Genomic DNA, 9003 nt, shown 5'->3' with positions numbered 1-9003 from the left:
TTTGAACCGATGTTTTTCACGACAAGCTTTACATTCTACTTCATATTCACATAAGATATGGTCGGTCCCTTAAATAACTTCATTTTTGACTAGATTTTGCGTTTCAATGGGCCCTACTTCACACCCACAGATGTTTTTTGTGCAGCAACAGATATGTCCTTAGAGACTTCTCACGCTTGGTTCCAGAATCACATCGATGCATTTGAACCCTCGACACACCTTCGCATGCTCATACATACTCACCCGAACATTTAAACTCGTGAAGGTTCTCTATGCTTCAGCATGTGATATTTTATACAATTCCTGCGGTTGGATTCATAATCACAGTCAGAACGCCTTTATGTTTCAGCTGATGCCGTTTGATATAACTCTTGTATTTAGTTTCGAAATCGCAGTCATTACACCTGTACATTTGAACCTTGTGAAGGGTTTTCATGTTTCAGTTGATGCTGTTTGACATAATTTTCATATTTACATTCATGATTACAAGTCCCTATACTTATACGTTTGAATCTGAGAAGGATCTTTATGTTTCAGTTGATGCTGTTTGATATATGTCTTGTATTTAGTTCTGAAATCGCATTCCTTACACTTGTACGTTTGAACCTGGGAAAGGTCTTTGTGTTTCAGTTGGTGATATTGCATATGATACTTGTATTTAGTTTCATAACCGCAGTCTTTACATCTGTACATTTGAACCTGCGAAGGATCTTTGTGTTTCAGTTGGTGTTTTTTCATTTCACTCTTGTATTTAGTTTCGTAATCGCAGTCTTTACATCTGTACATTTGACGCTGCGAAAGATCTCTATGTTTCAGTTGATGCCCTTTGAGATATTTCTTGTATATAGTTTTGTAATCGCAGTCATTACACCTGTACGTTTGAACCTCAGAAGGATCTTTATGCATCAGTTGATGTTGTTTGATGCTTTCCTTGTATTTAGTTTCGAAATCGCAGTCGTTACACCCGTACATTTTGACCTGTGAAGGATCTTTATGTACCAACTTGTGTCTGGTAAAGAGTGTCTTATTCTTTGATTGGTATGTGCAACCATCACATTTATAAATGGGCAGTTGTGAAGTGTCCTTATTCGGTAAAGCGGTGTATTTGGTTTTATAGTCACATTCTACACCATTGTTCGAGTTTTTGTGTTTTATATAATGACTTTTAAAACTGAACTTCCGCTTTGTGAAATCACAAAAGTCACACTCATACAATCGTCCTCCAGATGCACTTTTGTGTTTTACCTGACTCTTAGCAAGCTCACACCTGTGCCTTGTCTTGTAATCTTATGATCTGCATCGGTGCATACAAATTTCCGAAGGATATTTCTGCCTCAACCGAGGTTTTTGAAAATATTTTTTATTTTCTGTTTCATACTCACACGATTCACATTTATATGCTTCCGAATCGTTCTCGTGTCTCGCACGGTGTGCTATAAAACGGCTCTCGCTTCCAGTTTCGTAAATACATTTATTACATTTGTAAAATACTTTGAGGTCCTGCTTGACGTTCGTATTACACTCGTTTGTCAATCTATTCTCATGTTTGCATCCATCCTCTTCTGCATCTCTAAGGACAGTCTTCACGAATGATTCACTATCGGAGCTCTGCAGCGGCGAGTATCTGAAAAAATTACATATACAGGGTATTTTCCAATGTAAAGTGTTAATGCTAAGGGGTCATAGGTTATTCCAAATGCAATTATGCATTTCAGTTCTATTATCATATAAATCAAATTTTTTATGACAATTAGGTGATATTTTTATTGAAGACATGTTAAAAATAATTAATTATGCAAAAACCCTCAGAAATACAAGAAATTAATGCAAGCGATGCAAAATTAAATGAGATGTGGAGTTATGCGGTTACCTTTTTAGGCCAGTCTTTATAGCTTTTTTTCCCCACGCATTCGCTAGACCGAGTAATAGAACGCATCGCCGCTATCTTCTTTTTTGCAATTAAATAGTTGAATTCACCTTAATGTTAATGTAGGAAATGAAAATATAGCTCTTAATGTATACTCTCGCCAAATTTCGGCTCTTAATATTAATAATTATGGTCACTGCGATTAAATAAAAAAAAATTATCTCGGCTTCTAATCAACTTAAAACCACGATTTTTTTTTTGAATTCGAAGAAAAATAGTACTAACTAAACTATAGAAGTTACTATTTCCTTTTATAATAATTACCTATCTTAACAATTCAATAGACATTAACATTTTTTCAAAGTCATTTTTAAACAAATTAAATTTGAAAAATTAAATTCTCTCTAGTAAATGCATATGTTAATACAACTATTTAGGTATAAAAACAAGTAATGATCGAAACTATACAACGTCTTTGAGCTTGGGAAAAATGTATTGAAAATAACATCTTCTTAGATAAGAATTTCTGCCCAAGCCAAACCAATGAAGCCTTCGGGTTGAAATTTTTACCACTTATTAAGAGTGTAAAAAGTCTCAAAAATCTTGAATTACAAGTGTCTGCGATGAAAATTGCATTAATTATTAACAATTGAAAAAAACGGCAATTTTCGACCATTTTTGAGCTCTTACGCATAAACAAATTATCGGAATTTAATCGGACTTGTCTCATTTTATAGGCTTATTTAATACCTACCTTTTTTGTATAAATTTTTTTCGCTATGAATAATAGTTTTTTTATGCGAGTCAAAAAACCACTTTTCCATAACTTTGAACATTGTTTAAACAAAGTTTCCCAACTAGCCTCGAGTTGATTTTTTGATATTTTGTTTATAACACCTTTCCGAACAGTATTCCAGAGAAACTTCTAATAGTATTTTTTTCCCGAAAAAAAAACTATAATGACTGGCCTATTTAAATTATTGTTAAAATAGTCTTCTCTTACCTGCTTTCCTCATCTTCCGATTTTATGTCAATACTTTCAGCTTTGATTGACATTTCCATCTCGTTAATATCGAATTCTTTGTCCTGGTTTTCAGCCTTAACGAATAAATCAGCTGGTGACGTATCTATCTGACTTTCTGTTGCTGCGCTATTAAAAATACCTCCAATTTTTTCCTGTACTTCCAAGCAATTTTTTAGGAAACTGTTGTGGGTGCACACAGAATCAAAGCATTCCTTACACACAACGGGGTCTTTGATGATATTTATATTCTGCAAAGTAGTTTCATTAAATTGCAAAAAATGTAACTATTTAATATCATTGATACCATTTCAGGAGCCAATTTCTCGATAGCTTCAAGTTCCTCTTGACAAATGCACCTAAACTCACTTTCTATTGGCTCCATACACAAGCGACATATTTTCTGACCGTCTGAAATATGCACTTGTCTTTTCCTTCGTATACACATCTCTTATATCGAGCTGTAACATTTTTTCACAATCCACATATGGAATAATTGTGTAATGGGTCTTCAGACCAGTTGACTTAAATTCTAATGCTGCGTTTAACTTTCTTCTGCAAACGTTACATATAATCTCTTTGCCTTCGCTATCAAATTTCTAAAAAATATGCAACTTTAACCAAAGTGAAAGAAAATAATACATTAGTTGCCAAAAATAAATAGAATTTGCTCTAAAAACTTTTTTCGTGGCGGGGCGTGGTATTAGAAATACAGGATGTTGAAGTTTCCAAAAAAAATTATGAAATTTTTGTTATTGGACCTTTTATTGAATGTAATATTGACCTCGTAGTGTTAAACAGTCGCCTGTTACTGAAGGTTATGCTCTGTTTTCCCAAGGAGAAAAACGCCATGGTGGTTTTTTGGTAGAAACAATGTTAAATTTGGGTATTGTTACGTTAAATACATGAAAAGTGTTTCTTGATGTTTTTTCATGGTATTATTTAGTTGATATTTTTTTTAGTTGATATTTTTTGTAGAAATAAAAATGTTTCTAGAAAAAAACGCCAGTAGCATATACTTTTCTTGAGCGGACACCTTAGTAGCACGTCACTGGTTAAAACCAGGAGGTTTTCATCAAATAAACTGATTAATTTATTAGAAAAATTCAATAAAACGTAAAAACAAGCCCAAATGTCTCCTAAACGGCTGCTACCACTAAAAAACAACAAGAAACATTTTTCATTTATTTAACATAACAGTAGAGTAGTTTCAAAATCTCATGAGCAACGAAATGCACGAAAGGAGTGGCATATCCACATAATTCTTCTAATAAGCACGTTGTGAAAACATTGAGCCAAGATTAGACCACGTACCTCGTTACAACCAGAAATGAACTAAGGCACTCGGGCATCAATAAAGTCGACTGGCCAACGTTTGTTATATATATTTTTATTGCTTAAATTAAAATAATATAGAATAGAGCATTTTATTATATTTGTGATTAGAGCAAAGGCTTGCTTACGCTACGAGAGCTCGAGATAGACTGAGAATAATAGATGTAATGTTTGTAGGACGTAGAATAATTTAAGCGATGGTCGGAATTATGTTTCTGCGCATATGAAGGTCAAAACTCATAAGATTTTGAAACAACTCTACCTGAATGTATCATTATTTCTACAAAAAACCACCAGTAGCGTATTTTTTCATAGAAAAATGGGGCGACACCTCCAGTAGCACACCACTGGTTAAATTAAATGAATACGCTGTAGTAAATTTCATTCCATTCCGTCAGCCCATTGTGAAGATATGACAGAAAATATATTTTTTTCTTCGTAAACTTGTTAATAAAATTCGATTTTCTCAAAAACGGTACAAGATATCGACTGGTACATGGTATAGTTTTTGTTTTTATCAAAGTGAGAGAAATCGAACTGTGAAAGAGAAATTTCATATTTGGCAACGCTGTCAAAGACGTATAAATTTAAATGGATAATTTCGTCTGCTCCTGTATAATCCAGGCATATTGAATATTGGTTTAAACTTGGATAGGAACATTATCACGAATATCATTTTGATATTTGTTGTAGTAATGGGCATAATCGACCAATTTTGATAATCGAGTTATCGGTAATCGAGTACTTCTAATAATCGAGTGATCACTCGAGATACGAGATATTGGTCGTTTTCATCCCAGCGGCGCACAAATATGTTTGTATTAGTCATATATTACTTATAAGCGTAGCTAAAAAAAAAAAGCTCACGCACTTCAAAACCTAACCACTTTTTCGTTTTATTCTAAAAAAAAAGGTTACGCAATCAGTGACTATTTACAGTATGCACTAACATTTTGGGGTGCAACCGTAGGCTAATAATCACTCGAGTGGTGGGAGTAAACATCTCGAGATATCTCGAGTGATCTCAATAATCGAGTACCACTCGATTTTTCACTCGAAATCTCCCATCACTAATTTGTTGTCAAGATAATCACTATCAGACAAAAGAACGACGGAGCGTTGTTTTGGAGCTAAAAACTTTCAAAGGTAACTTGATGGACTAAAATATTTTTGTATAATTTCAAAGTTCGATATCTCGAAAACGGTTAAGTTTAGGCGCATGATGCAATATATGAATTTTGTTTAGAATTTCGAGAAGAATTGAAATATGGAATAATATACAGGGTGCTCCAGTGAAGAAAAAGCAACTTTGTTTCGTCATAACTTTTCGACTGAGCCTGTATACTTAATTTTTTTTGTAATAGTTTAAAAAAACCCTAAAACGTTTGTCTCCTATGATGTTTCGATAGCTATCTTATTTTAGGAGATAATCGGCCGTTTCCATACAAATCAACGAACCCGAACTAATACATATCATTGACTTACCAATTTCAGCAAAGGAAGATCTAAAGTAGGTTGGACTATAGCTCTTGGGTACCTGGCATATATCTCCGTCAAAAATGAATATAAAAATCTGAAATTTTAGGGGTGTACTATGGATGGGGAGACCTAAGAGCGGACGTAGTTTCAACTCACCCCTTCCACCCTAAGGGGGTGCGGAGGGGGTGGGGGTGGTTTTTTTTAGATATACTCTATTTATTTTGCGATTTTCGGATTCTACGAGAAAAACTACCCCCGGAGACACGATCTTGCCGAATTTCCACAAAAACTAAAATCCACCCTCCTATGGACTTTGTCGTTTTTTCGATGATTATAGGTCCCGGGTACCTGGCATATCTCCGTCAAAAATGAATATAAAAATCTGAAATTTTAGGGGTGTACTATGGATGGGGAGACCTAAGAGCGGACGTAGTTTCAACTCACCCCTTCCACCCTAAGGGGGTGCGGAGGGGGTGGGGGNCTACGTCCGCTCTTAGGTCTCCCCATCCATAGTACACCCCTAAAATTTCAGATTTTTATATTCATTTTTGACGGAGATATGCCAGGTACCCGGGACCTATAATCATCGAAAAAACGACAAAGTCCATAGGAGGGTGGATTTTAGTTTTTGTGGAAATTCGGCAAGAACGTGTCTCCGGGGGTAGTTTTTCTCGTAGAATCCGAAAATCGCAAAATAAATAGAGTATATCTAAAAAAAACCACCCCCACCCCCTCCGCACCCCCTTAGGGTGGAAGGGGTGAGTTGAAACTACGTCCGCTCTTAGGTCTCCCCATCCATAGTACACCCCTAAAATTTCAGATTTTTATATTCATTTTTGACGGAGATATGCCAGGTACCCGGGACCTATTCTAGTAACGTCGTCTATTACCTCAAAACCTTTAACGATTACAGTTTTGAGGCAAAGCTTGCACGAAATTTCTTGAACACCAGTCATTGCAACAATTTTCTTTGAAATGTAAATATAAAACCGTAAATTGTTAGTTATTTAAACTCAATGGAAACATATAATTGACAGTTGTTCTTCTTCTTCTGTTGTCGGGACAACAAGAATGGTAAAATCTCGTCTATAATTTTTGCATTGTTTTACGTTTACAATTTATTTATCAATAAATTGACGAAGTTCTTCATGAATTAATTCACGAATTTATTGGTAAACAGTATGGTTTTACAGTGCTACAGACTTTGTCATGTTTTTTGACGCATGAATCGGTTCTACCAACAAATTAAAGAAGCAAATAAATTTCAAAAATGCCACCTTCCCCCTCAAAATTGTAGTGATACAACAGCGGTACCGTTCTGATACATATTATATAAATATTAGTTTTTGTAAGTAACAAATCAGTAAAAATAATGCAAAACTAGTACGACGCCACACAATTATTTACATATTCTAATAACATAACCTCATTACTGATCTGAGGCTGGAAATCTGTTGGGTTGGTACTTCCGAACTTCATGTAGAAATTGACGAAAATTAAAACATGCTCTAATTCGTAAAGAACTTGATGAATAAATTCATGAAGTTATTTGACAGCAGATTTGGTGCATTGCACTTGTCCAATTTCTTGATGAAGCGACTTCATGAATTAATTGATCAATAAATTGTCAATGTAAAACAGCTATTNTCACGTAGAAATTGACGAAAATTACAACATGCTCTAATTCGTAAAGAACTTGATGAATAAATTCATGAAGTTATTTGACAGCAGATTTGGTGCATTGCACTTGTCCAATTTCTTGATGAAGCGACTTCATGAATTAATTGATCAATAAATTGTCAATGTAAAACAGTTATTTATACATATATGTTTGTCAAACTTTTGGAAGTAAATACTAAATGTATATGGGCAAGGAAATAACTTGTATATTCTTGAATTTTAAAACAGTCTTATGTCTCTGGGTAATACGACATGGAAAATACAACCAAAAACAGAAAGTATATACAATATATGTACAAAGTAGGTAGATAAACCAGGACACTTGTACTCAAAAATATCCTTCCTACTTCTCTCAATAGCATCCATCAGCACAGAATAAGTATGGCATGCATGTTATTATCAATTAACATAAACCCATTATCACTATCAATTTTTGCTCAATAAACTATAAATACAGCATTTCGTACTATTGTCCAACATTGACCAACACTGCATCGAATAAAGAAAGTTATTGTTTTTCTTCATCTTCTGTTATCGGAACAAGAATGGTAAAATCTCGCCTATAATACTTGCACTATGATTACGGAATGCTGGAAAAAAATTTACGTAACAATTTTTCTTGTACACAGCACTAATCGCTAGTTCTTTAGAACATGGCGGTGTTCGTTTACATCTGAAAAACCTGATTTTTGTTCTTGAATTCGCTTCGCATATAATTATGATGCATTGTCTGTATCAAGTGTAGTTTTCAGTATACTGGAAACAAAGTAATAACTCGCGCCATTATTCTATGGCTAGAAATTGGCCTCAATGATTTGGGATCGAGGGGGATTATCTCTCTTTATCCTGTAAAGTAATAACTGTTTTTCCCAAGTAGATTGCGCCACCTATCAATAATTGTAGACACCACCGTCTTATTGTTGACTAAAATATTGTACAGAATATTTCAATCAACGACCTCTATAAATTTAAAGTATATTGATTAATTGGGCATAATATATTAGTACTACTTTTTCCCGAAAGGTGGCACCACAAATTTAATTCTCGTCTTAATTTTAGCTTGTATCCTGAGTTTCTAGAACAGTTATCAGTTTGGTTTAGATCAGTTTGCAGATTTTTATGTACTGGAGAAGAACAAGAAGTATGTAAAAACACAAAAGTAAAGGGGAGGTAAGGAACATTGGCCTGCTCGATCGCCGGATTTAAATCCTCTTGATTTTTGCATTTGGGGTTTTCTTAAGTCATTAGTTTATACCACTCCCGTTGAAAATGTTGATGACCTGAGGAATCGAATTATAGTCGGCTGTGAGACAGTAAGAAATATACCAGGAATATTTGCGCGAATACGACAATCAATGAAGCGAAGTGTTGAACCTTGTGTCACGTCTGAGGGAGGTCATTTTGAACATTTGTTGTAGCTTTGCGCCATTTCAAAATTTTATTAGTGTTATTTTCTGTTATTTTTCTGGTTTAATGTTATTGTATTAGATAGTTCTTGATAATGTACATATTAAAGAAATACAAAATACGCGTTAAGATGTTTTATTTTTTTGCATCAAAACGGCGCCCCATACGAAGAAAAGGCAAGAGATATTTTTTGTCACAAATTGAACGAGGAATT

This window comes from Anoplophora glabripennis, unplaced genomic scaffold, assembly GCF_000390285.2.
Source record: "Anoplophora glabripennis isolate ALB-LARVAE unplaced genomic scaffold, Agla_2.0 scaffold1766, whole genome shotgun sequence".
Lineage (NCBI taxonomy): Eukaryota > Metazoa > Arthropoda > Insecta > Coleoptera > Cerambycidae > Anoplophora > Anoplophora glabripennis.
The sequence above is the reverse complement of the archived record's forward strand: the minus strand, read 5'-3'. Positions refer to the sequence as shown.